This window comes from Engystomops pustulosus, chromosome 6 (assembly GCF_040894005.1).
Source record: "Engystomops pustulosus chromosome 6, aEngPut4.maternal, whole genome shotgun sequence".
In the NCBI taxonomy this organism is placed as follows: Eukaryota; Metazoa; Chordata; class Amphibia; order Anura; family Leptodactylidae; genus Engystomops; species Engystomops pustulosus.
The window spans coordinates 165,588,199-165,604,188 of record NC_092416.1 but is presented as its reverse complement, the minus strand read 5'-3'; the positions used below and the strand labels follow the sequence as shown (position 1 = coordinate 165,604,188).

At 44.9% G+C, this 15,990-nt stretch overlaps 1 protein-coding gene across 4 annotated transcripts in view; it reads right to left on the bottom strand.

The window, feature by feature from the left end:
- CHD6 (chromodomain helicase DNA binding protein 6) overlaps positions 1-14,576 on the bottom strand; it is a 67,772-nt gene extending 53,196 nt beyond the window's left edge. For all 4 annotated transcript variants that reach the window (XM_072112217.1, XM_072112218.1, XM_072112220.1 and 1 more), the window contains exon 1: positions 14,462-14,576. The gene's annotated coding sequence lies outside the window, so the exon portion shown is untranslated. The remainder of the gene's footprint in view (positions 1-14,461) is intronic.
- Between the last annotated feature and the right edge of the window lie 1,414 nt (positions 14,577-15,990).

Here is a 15,990-nt window from a genome sequence, read left to right as displayed (position 1 = left end):
CCTATGTGCTTCCTCGTGCTGGCGGCCAGGCCCCCTGCAGCCTGTGTGTGTATGAGATACCCCTATACACATGACTGACAGCCTGTATAATGATGTGACACTCCTGGTGTTGGCTCCTATGTGCTTCCTCGTGCTGGCGGCCAGGCCCCCTGCAGCCTGTGTGTGTATGAGATACTCCTATACACATGACTAACAGTCTGTAGAATGGTGTGAGGTATAATGGTGTAATGGCTCCTCCATGTGCTTCCTCGTGCTGGCGCCCCCTGCAGCCTGTGTGTGTATGAGATACTACTGTACACATGACTGACAGCCTGTATAATGATGTAATGACTCCTCCATGTGCTTCCTGGTACTGGCGCTCCCTGCAGCCTGTGTGTGTATGAGATACTCCTATACACATGACTGACAGCCTGTATAATAATGTAATGACTCCTCCATGTGCTTCCTGGTACTGGCGCCCCCTGCAGCCTGTGTGTGTATGAGATACTCCTATACACATGACTGACAGCCTGTATAATAATGTAATGACTCCTCCATGTGCTTCCTGGTACTGGCGCCCCCTGCAGCCTGTGTGTGTATGAGATACTCCTATACACATGACTGACAGCCTGTATAATGATGTAATGACTCCTCCATGTGCTTCCTGGTACTGGCGCCCCCTGCAGCCTGTGTGTGTATGAGATACTCCTATACACATGACTGACAGCCTGTCAGGGGTGACATCACTTTCTCTCGCCATGTGACCAATGTATAAACGGACTAGATATAGGCTGGGATGGAATCCTTGTGAGCTGCTCCAATAGGTAGTGGTGACAGAGACCTGATGTTCTTTAAGGGAAATCTACCATCAAAAACCCTGATGATAAACCAGGGACATTACTCATAGATCCAGGCACCGGGACTGTGGTATCTTCTTATATTTGTTATCCATGGCCTCCTTCCTTCTAAAATCAACTTGTGCTAATAAGCCTTAAAAGCTCCTGTCGGGAGGGGGGGAATTTAGGTGAATAATGGGTGAACATTTAGCAGACATAAGAAGGATACACCCATCTCTAAACATGTCCACAGTGGTGAAGGAGGACACAAGTCACCACTAAGATTCATGGGGATTGATATAATAAAACTAGTGTTTTTTATTGTGTGAAGCCGTATGAATTTTTATGATTATTATAAGTAAAAGTAACATTAAGTATCACATTTTTATTGTAGCTTCACTAGCCTATGAAGCTGCAGCACAAAGGGACTCTGGTAACACCGCCCAGAGCCGTTCAGGCTCATTAGCATAATTGTAAAAGTTGACTTTAGAAGGAAGGAGGCCATGGATAACTAATACAATTAGATTCCCACAGTCCCGGTGCCTGGAGCTATGACTAGGAGTCCCTGGTTGATCGTGATGGATTCTGATAGGAGATGTAGCAGATGTTCTGCAGTATATACATACAGTATATACCTCCCACTGTGTAACATCAAAGGCTTTGTGGAAGAGCGTATATAAATGACTACAATAAATCTGCTCCTGCACATCCTTTCTGTGTTCTGGTTTACCAATAACACGTGTCTGTCACTCCCTCCGCTCCCTATAGGCCTCATCCAGGTGGAAGTATTTTGGGCTTTTCTGTGTACAAAAAAAGGAAACTTCTTGCACAGAACTTGAAAGACGTAATGAATCATAGTTACACAGATTTTCTGTATAATCTGTAAAACTTGAACAGCTGTTTAAGACTAGCGACCAGCTGGGGAACCCGTCATCAGATTTCACCCCATTAAACCACCAGCCCCCTCATGTAGGGGATAAAATGTTCTCTCTAGAATTCCCTATAAAATAATTCCTCCATAGTCATGTGAAAATGAGCAGAGAAGAGTCATATTTAAATGGGATGAGTCAACTTTAAAGACTGTGGAAGGTATGTCGCTTCTGATGCACTTAGCTTTGGTTCGATTATTTTATTGCTGCTTCTGGCCCTGAGGTAGCAGTAAAGCAGATCACTAAATGCTGTAACTAGAGGCCAGACAAGATGGCAGCCTCCATTACTACAGTCAGAAAACAGAATAAAAACATGTATATGCAAGTGTATATGTAGTAGTGTCCTATCTGCAGGCAGCATGTTATAGAGCAGGAGGGGCTGAGCAGATTGTACATAGTGTCCTATCTGCAGGCAGCATGTTATAGAGCAGGAGGGGCTGAGCAGATTGTACATAGTGTCCTATCTGCAGGCAGCATGTTATAGAGCAGGAGGGGCTGAGCAGATTGTACATAGTGTCCTATCTGCAGGCAGCATGTTATAGAGCAGGAGGAGCTGAGCAGATTGTACATAGTGTCCTATCTGCAGGCAGCATGTTATAGAGCAGGAGGAGCTGAGCAGATTGTACATAGTGTCCTATCTGCAGGCAGCATGTTATAGAGCAGGAGGAGCTGAGCAGATTGTACATAGTGTCCTATCTGCAGGCAGCATGTTATAGAGCAGGAGGAGCTGAGCAGATTGTACATAGTGTCCTATCTGCAGGCAGCATGTTATAGAGCAGGAGGAGCTGAGCAGATTGTACATAGTGTCCTATCTGCAGGCAGCATGTTATAGAGCAGGAGGAGCTGAGCAGATTGTACATAGTGTCCTATCTGCAGGCAGCATGTTATAGAGCAGGAGGAGCTGAGCAGATTGTACATAGTGTCCTATCTGCAGGCAGCATGTTATAGAGCAGGAGGAGCTGAGCAGATTGTACATAGTGTCCTATCTGCAGGCAGCATGTTATAGAGCAGGAGGAGCTGAGCAGATTGTACATAGTGTCCTATCTGCAGGCAGCATGTTATAGAGCAGGAGGAGCTGAGCAGATTGTACATAGTGTCCTATCTGCAGGCAGCATGTTATAGAGCAGGAGGGGCTGAGCAGATTGTACATAGTGTCCTATCTGCAGGCAGCATGTTATAGAGCAGGAGGAGCTGAGCAGATTGTACATAGTGTCCTGTCTGCAGGCAGCATGTTATAGAGCAGGAGGAGCTGAGCAGATTGTACATAGTGTCCTATCTGCAGGCAGCATGTTATAGAGCAGGAGGAGCTGAGCAGATTGTACATAGTGTCCTATCTGCAGGCAGCATGTTATAGAGCAGGAGGAGCTGAGCAGATTGTACATAGTGTCCTATCTGCAGGCTGTATTGCACTAGGGACTACCCTTTGAATGCTTGTGCTCAATGCACCCACAGACAATAACCCTCCTCCGTGGCACCAAGAAGCTAATTTTCTTAAACACAGAACTTTCTATAAATCGCTGGGAAACAGGATACGAATGTCTGAAAAGATTACAACATTTTTGACACTAGCCCGCTCTTACTCACAGGATGATTTTGAATACCCCTTTTTAAAGGAAATATTTCATTAGTTTTGACCACTGTGAGGTATTGTCCCTGAAGAGGAGGAACTGAAAACCTAGATTAAAAATTAATAATTTTTACTTACTACACCTGCAAAGGCTTGATAACACAGATCTCCAGGGTCTATACCTAGCACCGCCTGCACTTTATTATGGTCAAAACCGATGACAGGTTCCCTTTAAGATTAGCACCACAACCATAGTCCAGAAGGTTATCCTGCCACCATGGGAGCACTCCATAGTAACGTCTAGCAAGTCTGAGATGTAAAAATGCCATTCTCCTCCTAGGAAAGCTGGGTGACTGGTAACACAATCATAACTAAACCCAGGTTTCATACAGGCGATTAGTAGAATTCGGCCTCTGGTTTCTTATCATTGTAAAGTTGAAAAGCTTTGCCTCTAGTTCTCTTAGGAAAGTGGTTGCCAAAAGTCATTACAGCTGTAAAAGTTTAAGCCAAGATTGGAGCGATGACAGCAAACCCCAGCGGTCCCCAAGAACCGAATGTGCATCTTCAAGATCCCAGATACACATTCATGTTGCACAATTGCTTTCCCCATGCAATGGATACAGATACAGTGTATTCCCATCTCCCGTATCAGCGTGTTCCATCTCTGTAATATGGGGGGAGTCATGTTCTGGACCCCTCCACCACCTATATGGAGAATAGAGAGCTAGTAGATCCCATGTAGCATGGCTTACTCTCTCCATGTTTCGCCTAAATTGCATCATTGTTACTCTCTACTATGTGACGTTGATGTAACAGAAACCTACCACGAGGAGGGCGATGTGATGGTAGATTCCTCCGGCCTCTGCCCTAACCTGTACATTAATGATCCTGGAACCTAACTTGTTAAAATCTTTATGTATAAAATCTTTAATATGTATCTTAGTAACATGTAAATTACCTGCTAAGGCTACTGGAGCATGGAGTAGCTTGTCTCCTGGCACCTAGCCAGGCTGGTCTTCACCCCAGTAACATAAAATCAACTTTATAACTATGCTAATGCGTTACCAGCGCCCCTCCGTGTTTTTATACTGGCTCACACGAACATATGCCCACGTCCAGCACGCTGGAGAGGAGGAGGGGTGACCCCTCCCCTGTACATAGAGATGCACGGTTGTATGGCCGTGCACAGGGGGAAACATAGGACATGCCCTATCTTTTTCCCGTATACGGAGCAGTACAGTGCTGCACGTGTCCGGCAGCGTATCGCTACATGTGGCCATTGCTGTCTATGGGGGACGTATGTACGGCCTCAAGCTTGCAGCCGGACATAACTCCACCCCTACAGTCACGTGGCCTTACACTGTGCATAGCACTCCCACTGTGTGACATTACAGCAGGGGGAGGGAGAGATGTGCTTCTTCACAGTGTAACAGCCTGTGAAGCTACGACACAGAGGGGCTCCTATAACACCCCCAGAGCCCTTCTGGCTCATAAGTATAATTATCAGCGCTGATTATAGAAGGAATGAGGCCATGGATAACACATATAAGATTATTACCACAGTCACGGTGCCTGGATCTATGAGTAATGTCCCTGGTTTATCAGGATGGATTTTCATGGTAGATTTGCTTCAACAAAATATGTACCATATTAACTCAGGTAAAAGCAGAGTTTTTCAGCACAATATTTGTGCTTATACGAAAGTAAATTATAATAATAATAAACTGATTATTTAGGGGAGCTGCTGCTAGACTATTCATTTATGGGGGAGGCGGCTGCTGGACATTTGATTAAAAAGCGACTGTATTTCCCACCCCAGGCTTATACACGAGTCAAGGCTTCCCAGTTTTTTGGGGTACAATTAGGTGCCTCAGCTTATACTCGGGTATATATGATATTTGTGTTTTTATAATTCAATTAGGTCCATCACTGAGAGTAGTAAAGAACGTGGATGCAAGTTAAAGGCAACGCACAAATACCCGATCCATCTCTATTCAGACTTAGCTGTGGTACCAGAGAGAAACTTTATGCAGATACAATTTTACAATTTTATTGTTTTTCAAACATAGATGCAAGTCATGGGGTACATGAAAATCAGAGACTTTGCGCACAGTCCTTCTTAATGTAATGGGATGTGTGAATAAGCCCCGAGGGTGAGGGCCGCTTATACGCAGCAGGATTTGAAGCCGGAGATAACATGACGGGCAGTCACTACAGATGTCACACCATGACCACAGAAGCCGGCAGTGGTCACATCTATGTCATCGATAGGGATGACCGGACATCGTGTCACAGGGGGAACGGCAGGGGGCGGAGGAGAGCGGCAGCGAGAAAGCGCTGAAATACTCGCACGGCTATTGTCGGAAAAGGTTTCAGAGGTCACTTTGACGAACATCTTAGTAAACACCTATAAGTGCTGGGGGAGTTATGTAAAGTTTGTGGATTATTAATATTAAAAGGGACTGGCCAGATTATTTTATTTGCGGCAAGACTGGAAACAAATTAACGAACCTCTTAAAATAGAACTTTTTTTTTTGTTAACTCACAAGCGACATTCTAGAACTATATAGGGGGAAGATTTTTCTGAATTGTCTGAGAGCAGAACCGTTCTAGTTGTTCATGGCAACCAATCAGAGCTCAGCTTTCATTTTATAGACAGGTGTGAGAAAAAAGGAAAGCTGAGCTCTGATTGGTTTCTATGGGCAAGTAAAACTGTTCGGCTATTGGACACTCCAAATAAATCCCCCCCTCCCCATAGTTTTATCTGAGTTCAGTTACAGTCCCACAACTGTTTTCTATGGGTCAGCCGTGTCTAATGGTTCCTAATTTGAACTCAAGTCCAGATATTTCTCTACTATGACCTTCTTCCAGTGCACTAAAGTATAACCTCACCATCAGACCCCTCCTGGCAGCAATCAGACCCCTCCCTGTTCCTCCTCCAGTACTTCCATACATACAGCACTTTTAAAGATACAATCCAAGGAAGTAGGAGGGCAATGATACCAAAGGTGAGCTGCTAGAATAAACCTTCTAGTCTTATATTAACTTTCTATAGGAGTCTTCAGCCTGTCTTACACATAGCACTGCTCCCCTGCCTCCTGCTTGTAAGAGCTGACAGAGAAAAACCCAATCACAAGCAGGCGGCAGGGGACAGGAGAAAAATGTAAAACATAGGAAACTATATGTATAAGTCACTTTAATCTTGGATATAATACTTGGCTTATAAGTATAAGACCTCCCATACCTTAACTTAGAGGTCCGCTCAAGGAAAAACATTACCCTCCCCCCCCCAAACAAATGCAATGGAAATATGCAGTTAAAACTAGGGCAATTTCAGTGTGATTGGGTTTTGGAACCACTTGAAATCATATCATAAAGTAACAAAAAAAAAAAAAAAACAGAATAGCAGAAAAACCAATTAAAGCAAACCCAATGTGTACACAAGGAACACACAAGTGCCTCTTCATTATTCTATAATAATCTCCTATTTTGTCTAGAATAAAAAAAAAAACTGAGCCAAGCTAATTTATAATAAGCTGAGAAATGAAGATTGATTTCATTATCTCAGAGAAAAAAAAACATTTGTAAACAGTTTAATAAGGACATGGGTATAAATATAACATTTACAGAAATGAGTGATGGGGGGGGTTGTATGATAGAGCAGTGATGGCTAGGACCTAGGACATGTCAGAGGTGACATGGCCAGACGTTTCTGCTGATAGGAGGGACAACTCTTGCTAAAAGTACAGCGCAGTACAGCCCTTCACATCACACTCTCAGCAGTTGAGTTGCCCCGCCTCCAGATGCCGACGCTGTCCCCTTGCTGCTCTGGCTCCATTACCTGACAGCATCGGCATCCGGAGGTGGGGCCACTCTCCTGCTGAGAGTGCGGTGCGAACAGCTGCCATCTTACCTCCATTAGAAGCCAGGTAGTTGCAAAGTAAAGACTGAGCCCCCACATGCACAACATTTATTGCACCCAGACAGCTGGTAACACTAGAACTGGGTCCCACAGTTACCCTGTGGGTAGCAGATGCTGGACAAAGGTCCATTCCAGTGACTACTGGGGGGCACAGCATCTCAGGTGTGTGCTCCTTACACCCCCACACATTATATTACAGCAGATCCGAAATTTCTCACCCTGCTGCCAGTGAACCCACCACAGTTACCACTGAGTCCCTAAACCCTTCCAAGACCTCGCTGTGCTGCCACTGTACCCCCAAAACAGTTACGGCTCTGCAATTCACACCTCATTTGAGACTATACTTAACCGCTAAATTAATAAACGCAGTAAACATAACAATGTAATAAAAATATTATTATTATACAATAAAAATATAACTATGCTATTAGAACTACAAATATCACAGACTTATGGATTTTTCTTTGTTTTGTTTTTTTGTTTTTGTTTTTTTAGAAAATGTGACAAAGGTTATCCGTTACGTTTATGAAGGATATTTTCCTGCAACATTGGGATAGTTGGTGTGTTGACACGTTTAGAACGGCAGAGGCTGGGGGCAGGTCTCTGCCTTTTGGCGTATATACATTTCCACTGAAACGCATGCAATCGCTAACAAGCGCCCAGTGTTACTTGCTAATATATACGTAACAGAATGGATTCAGCTCAGTACTCCGAAAAGCTGTATATGTCAGTATGTGAGCAACTCAAAGCATGGACAACACATCGGACCAGCATCGAATGCCAACAGCATCCCACTAGGGATACAAGCCACCCACAGCAAGAGGAGCGCCCATCATGATTTATCAATAAATATGCAAGGTTCTGGAATCTGGAATTTAAAATACTTAAGGTAAAATATACAGCAGAAAAAGTACTGTAATTTATCATTTGAGCAATTAGAAAATTGCAAGAACAAAAAAAAAACACACATGGAAAGAAACCATGGGCATTACTCATAGATCCAGGCACCGGGACGGTGCTAATCATCTTATATTTGTTATCCATGGCCTCCTTCCTTCTAAAATCAACTTTTATAATTATGCTAATGAGCCTGGGGCATTACCACAGCTCCACAGTGCTGTAGCTTCACGGGCTGTTAAAGTGTGCAGGAGCACTTCCCTCCTCCAATTGTGAGCTGAAATATCAGGCAGAGGGAGGGGAAAAAGTTGGGTGGAGGTTGAGACAGTGGAACAGCAGGTGAAGCTACAGCATGGGAGGGAAATTAAAATAATTGTAAATATTATTTTGCCATTAATAAAACTATAGAAATCTGGCAATAAACATATTGAGCTGCAGAATAAAGTTAAAGTGACAAAAATTCAAAAATATTGATTGAAAACAAATAAAAAACAAAAGTATTGAAATTCATTAGACTCACCCAAGTGCATGGGTCGGAGCTGCAATACCACACACGGCCGTTGTGCTACATACCTAAATGATGCCCGTATGCTATCCGGTTTTGAGGATGACATACTGACCCATTGATACTTATAGTTATGTTCACTTTTTTCACGGGAGTGCAGACAGTGAGAAGAAAAATTGCAGCATGCACTTATTTTGACCACATGCAGACCACGTGCCACCATACCAACCTGTAAGCGGTAGGTAGGTCTGCACTGTAACAATGTATATTCATGACCGGTTAGGGAAACAGCGTAAAAACTATTGAAGGTTTTCCTTGTGTGATGATTTTTCAGTGTTTTTTTTTTTTCTTTTGAAATTTCTTTATTAAAATTCTTTTCAGTGGTTTTAGCGAGAAAATTCATCCACAGCTCTCACCAGAAAAATATAAAAAGGTTTTACCCAATGAATATGGAAATCCCCTTTAATGTATTGTTTATCCAAAATATAATTACATCAAACTCGTTAATCAGCTACCACATCACCATACAAGAAACAGTGGCTGCACATGGTATTGCAGCTCAGCCCCAATTCACCACCAGACGGGGTGGCGTAAGCAGTGCTCATGGTGGGGGTAGGAGAGGTCATGAATATTTTAATCGCAGGAAACCCCTTTGACCTCTGCGACTGAATTTGCATTTGAAAACCACAGAAAGTGCAGGGATTGTACGGAAATATCCATCGAAAAGCCAGAACATCATCAACATTTCATCGTCTTGCGAGGACCTGGCGACAGTTCTGACTGACAGAGAGGGGAAGATGGGCGAGCTCACACCCAGTATATAGTTCTAGGATATGTATGACACAGGACATTGTTTAAGGTACAGGCACTGAAATACTGATGACGGACGCCATGCTGGGGCTCCTCATTCGTTTCTGAGGTAAATCAGAAGTTTCTGAGGTAAAATGGTTCTATTAGTGCATGTAAACCAATCATAGCTCAGCTATAATTTTATAAACAGCTCTGGGAAAATGAAAGCTGAGCTCTGATTGGTTGCCATGAACAACTAGAACAGTTTTACCTCAGAAACTTCTGATAAATCTCCCCCTATATATCTACAAATAGAATGTGGCTCCATAGGGATAAACGCCATAAAAATTGGAGCCATTATAGCGCTGCTTAGGATGGGATTAGCGGACAAAATACAGACCAAAACATATATCTACATTATGGCCGCCTGACTGAGGCCTAAATAATCACAAAATCCTCAGGCAGAGTTCGCATATCAAGAACTGGTTCAAGGAAATGTATCTGTACAATACAAACTAAGGCTACATTCACACTGCCGTTGCCCGCCCGTACCGTACCGTAGCGGGCAACGGCAGTGCACGGGGAGAGGAGGAGGAGGTGAGTGCAGCTCACCCCCGCCCCTCTCCATAAGAAGTAATGGCGCACGGCGCCGTATTACGGCAAAAGATAGGACAGGTCCTATTTTTTTCCGGGTACAGAGCAGTACGGTGCCGCACCGTACTGCTCCCGTAGGGCGCCGTGCGCCCATTGACGTCTATGGAGGACGTATATCGGCTGTATATACGTCGGCTGTATATACGTCCTGCATACGTTAGTGTGAATGTAGCCTTAGATTTCACAACAAAGAACACGACAAACTCACAGATATTCACAATGAAGATCACTCGCTGTATAGAATTTAAATCCTTACAATGGTCTTTGTGCGTCCTCCTATGCATGCAGCTTCCAGAATTAGGCCAATGAGCCTGAAAGGTCTTACCAGAGCCCCTCCATGCTGCAGCTTCACAGTATGTAACATTGTCTTCCCTACTCCATCAGCGTTCCCTCCATTTGTCTGATATTATCTCACACAGGGGGAAGTGTTCCTGTGCAGTGTAACAGCCCGTGAAGCTACAGCACACAGGGGCTCTGCTAACACTCCCTGGAGCCGTTCTTGGAAATTAGCATAATATTAAAGGTTGATTTTAGAAGGAAGGAGGCCATGGATAAGAAATATAAGAAGATTACCACAGCCACGGTGCCTGGATCTATGAGTAATGTCCCTGGTTTATCAGGATGGATTTTGATAGATTTCCCAATAATGACATGTGATGCCTCCGTGCATCACATGTCTGTTAAGGATACACAGAGCCATGGGCTAATCTGCTCCATACACAGGGGGAATTAGCTGCATTAGGCAGCCAACACCAATGCTGGCAACAATCTCGGGTGTTTTACAGAACTGAAGTGCTGCCATCAAAATCTAATTGCAGCAATATTGTGGAAAAAAAGTTTAAATAAAAAAAATAAATAAAAGTTCAACCCCCCCCCCCCTTCCCTAGAACACATGTAAAAATAAACAATCATAAATAAACAATATTCCTGGTGGTGAACATAATGGAAAACAGTGCCAAAATTTCATAACTATTTTGCAATTTACAGCAGTCAAAAGGTGGGACAGTCCCACCAAAAAATAGAAATTAAAAAGTTAGCTCCTCCTTACTAGAGACCCGTACGCTGAAATACAAAAAAGTTTTTATTTTTAGTACACAAGGTTATTTATGAAAATTAATAAAAACCTTATAAAACCTATAGAAACGCGTTATCCCTGTGAATGTACTGACCCCAAGAATAAAGGGGAGATATCATTTGGTGCGCACAGAGAAAGTGTAAATATAAAGCCCAATTTCACTGCATCAGGAATTTTTTTTTTTTGCCAGCTTCACAGTACACGGCATGGGGGGGAAATAAAAACCCTCACACGAATAATAAAATAGGTATGGATCTTTGAAGGTGGGGAGCAAAAAATAGAAAAGAAAAAAGTCCATCGACGGGAAGGGGTTAACGATCACTCAGTTACTCAAGTCGCTCAAAAAGCGAATGTATACAAAAGTTATAGGACTTCATAGAGGGAAAGAAGGACAAGGCCTAAAACGGAAACCTAGGACACCCCACGTCTATGGCAGAGGAGGATGTAAAACTAATAACCAATAATATTGTACAAGTCAAGAGACACGACCTGTAATGTCCAAGTGTACTGGCGGGGGTCAGGGGTCAAATGTACAAATCATATAGCGCGTAATCGCTGGTGATGTGGGTATACACAGTCTGCCATTACTTATGGTACAGGAGTAATATAGTATTAGCCAGTAACAATACTACACGTAAAACCAAACACAAGAGATAGAAACTGATAACATATCATATGGCACAGAGGGACAGAATAGGGGCCAGTTCACACTACAGCTATTATGATGCAAAACCAGAAGCAGAAATTCGACTGAAAAAAAAAAAGGGATGATGAGAGGATCTGCTTCTGGTCTGTCTCCGCTCACAAAAACTTATGAAAGGTGTGAACTGGTATTAAGGGTCACAGTAGTCCTGCTCTCTTATCTATAGGACTGACAAAACTGTCCCCCCTCCCTTTAAGATAAACAACCAGTCAGCAAACATGTATCTAATAAACCATTAGCAATAAGCTAAACACCTATCAGATCATGTCTACTTCATGGCCCCAGGTGGTAGAATTATTCAGAAACTCAACTTCGAAGCGAGATGTATAAAGTCACAGTTCAGCGCGGAAGTCACGCTCTCCCAACTCAGAACGCCCCATGGCTGTATACAATCAACTTTGAAGCAAAATGTAAATCGATTGTGTAAAGTCACGGGGCGTTCTGAGTTGGGAGAGCTTGACTTCAGCGCTGAACTGTGACTTTACACAATCGATGTATACATCTCGCTTCGAAGTTGAGATTCTGCTATGGTTGACATAAAGCCCCAGGTTGCAGGACAGCTGATGATGATCCTAGACACAAAGGCATGAAATACAAGAAAAGGGGCGGTTCCCGAAAGGGAGAGCTTGACTTCAGTTTTGACTTTATACAACCAGTTCACATCTCACATCAAAGTTGGGGTTTTTTTTTGGACGATGTCCCCACATCAGACTGTGAAAGAAACGAGATCTAAAAGGTGTTGAGAAGCTTGACAACATAATGGTAGTGGCTTATTGGGTCAATTACTGCTGTCAGGTTCCCTTTAAGGCTTAAAACACATGTAGAAAACTCAGAACATGTCCTATTCCTGTCCGGGTTTGTGGACCAGGCCTTTCTATACAAGTCAATGGGGATGTGAAAAATATGAATGTCAGACAGGTGTCTGTATTTTCTGGATCAAATTATGGGTAAAAATATCATGTGGCCCTTAAAGAGATTGGGACGAGCTAGTGACATAAGAGTCTTCTGGGGGGGGGGGGGGTTTGTATTAGCGAAAAAAAACAAAAAAAACAGTTTTGCAAACATGCAGCACGCATGAAGCAGGGATCTGTAATTTGTGACCCAAGAACAGCATACTGCGCAGGAAGGCTGTGTAATTTGGGAATAGGTATAAAGACTAGAGTCTATAGGTGCAGACGTAAAGGCCGTTTTATGTATCCTGAGGGGCACTGGTTCCCCCTGATGTAAACCACCAGGGTGTCTAGAGGCAACGCTTCATAACTTTCAAGCATGACAAATACTGTAGGCACAGAGGTTCACATCCCCAGACCAGGAATGCACCATCCATGAGGCAAGTTGAGTCTCTCGCCTCAGGCAGCAGTACCTGATGTAAGATGGGGGGTGACAGCACAAGGGGTGCATCACCAGATACAAAGTAGAACCGGACACTTAAAAACAAAGTGTCTCTTTACACCGTGTGCGATGGATTTGGAACACTGCATGCAGAACCCATCTAACAAGAAGTCTTACCTGATATATTAATGCTAGTTGGGGCACAGGAGGGGGGTGGCATCTACAGCAGAATATTTAGGTTCACCCCATTCCCCAGAGCAGCACATCGTCCATCACTATTCACGTAATAGGAAGACTAATTTCTGAAGATACTCAACAAGCAACTACGGCCATATCCGCTTCATCGTTACAAGATCTGTACCAGGCCACATGCCCCTTTAACAAAAATTTAAAGGGCTACCATTCATTCATAGGCCAGAGAAAAATACCCAGCGCTCGCTTATATGTCATAACTTCAGGCTCTAAAGTCATCTCCTTAACATATGTGACATCACGGCGGTCGTCATCAAATACAGAGGTCATTATTTTATGCATCCAGATGGGGCGAAAAAAAATGTTAAAGTTGCACGTGTGACGCGTACATGAGACTTTTTTCCCCCACAAAGAAGAAAAATAAACAGGAGACGAGACATAGGACCACGGCTAATCCTCATACACTCTATAGCACAGAAGCAAATCTGCAGCGTGTGAACAGGGCCAGGATCCCTGGATGTGTTATTCCGAGGGCATTCCGTGGGAATGCAGCTGTTTCACGTCACATGAGGGAAGGAGCAGGTGAGGCGAGGGCTGTAGGCCCTGACAGGTACCTGCACATAGGGATAGCCATCTCCTCACAGCCCCCACACCATGCAGGGATGTGTGGCCCCAGCACCAATCCACATTACAGCAATTCTTCCAGTTTCCCCACTCCTCCCCTACTTGGTACTGCCCACAGCACACGCTTTAGTGCAGTGGGCAGAACCACAGGGGCAAAGGGGGGGGGGACGTTAAAAAACCCAAAATACCTGCGAAGAGGAAGAGAGGCGGCGGAGGAGGGGTTAAAAAACGAGAGGCCGATGCCTGCTATACACCCGCCGCTGGGACACGTTTACAGACACCCCCCTCTTCCTCCTCGCTGAGGCACACACACAAAAAGCCAAGGCAACACTACGGAAAAATCACAGTTTCATTCATAAGAGATGCCCAGGAAGGGGATGGATGGCCGCCACACACCCAGCGCCAGCCACAAACTAGCCAGGAGGCTGCAAATTAAAAAGTTAAGAGGAGAACTTACCTAAAATGGCCACTGCTGCAGCCAAAATACAAACAGCTATTATTTGGTGAAGTTTAGCACAAGACACCCTGCAAGGACACCCTAACCTGGCCGGGGAACGCCTCCTCCCCGCGCCTATTGGTCGCCCCGGTGGCAGGCTGGCGAAAAGCTCACCGCTGATTGGCGGATGGCTTGTCAAACAAGTGGTGGTCGTTTCAAGGCTGGTTGCGGCGCGGTTATTGCTTTGCTCCATTGTGCTGCTATTTGCATGGATGAGATGTGGTCGGCGATTGGCTGAGAGGAGGAAAGGGGGGAATAGAAGGGGGTGCAGGCTGGGAGGCAAGGGGGAGCCCAGGGGGGTCCTGCTGGATATTTGAGCTGCTTTTTCCTGCTAGCCCCATAGCATGCTGCCTCATGCTGCTCAGTCCTGACTATCCTCAGCCTTATACACACATGACACCGCACACACATAAATATGACATCACACACGTCACCACACACATATGACAGCGCACACACATGACACAGCGCACACGCATGATATCATGCACACACACGGCACCACACACACACATGACACCGCACACATATGGCATAGCACACACATACGTCACCGCACACACACACATATGACATCACACACATGTCCTCATACACATACGTCACCGCACACACACATACGTCACCGCACACACACACATATGACATCACACACATGTCCTCATACACATACGTCACCGCACACACACATACGTCACCGCACACACATGACCGCTCTGTGCTGGGAGGCCCCTGCCACATTGTCTAGAGCAGGGGTCAGGAACCTTTTTGGCTGAGAGAGCCATTAACGCCACATATTTTAAAATGGTGTTCCGTAAAAGCTTTACCATATGCACATGCTCCCCAGTAGATCTGTGTCACGGGTGCCCCTGCAATCTCGGTCTCGGATAGCAGGCACAGCCATGCCCCTCTCCGTGGCAGCGCCCCTTTCCGGCTCCCGTCCCGGCTGGCCAGCACGTGCGCTGGCACTCGTGGATTTAAGTGGACAGTGTGCCCTGCCCACTTCCTGGGTTTCTATAAAGACTGGCGGCTACCAGATACCAGGTAGCCACAGCACATGTCCCCCAGTAAATAGGTGGCCACAGCACATGTCCCCCAGTATATAGGTAGCCACAGCACATGTCCCCCAGTATATAGGTAGCCACAGCACATGTCCCCAAGCAGATAGGTAGCCACAGCACATGCCCCCAGTATATAGGTAGCCACAGCACGTACTCCCAGTAGATAGGTAGCCACAGCACGTACTCCCAGTAGATAGGTAGCCACAGCACGTACTCCCAGTAGATAGGTAGCCACAGCACGTACTCCCAGTAGATAGGTAGCCACAGCACGTACTCCCAGTAGATAGGTAGCCACAGCACGTACTCCCAGTAGATAGGTAGCCACAGCACGTACTCCCAGTAGATAGGTAGCCACAGCACATGCCCCCAAGTAGATAGGTAGCCACAGAAAAAAATGTATATATTCACTTATCAGCGCTCCCTGCAGCC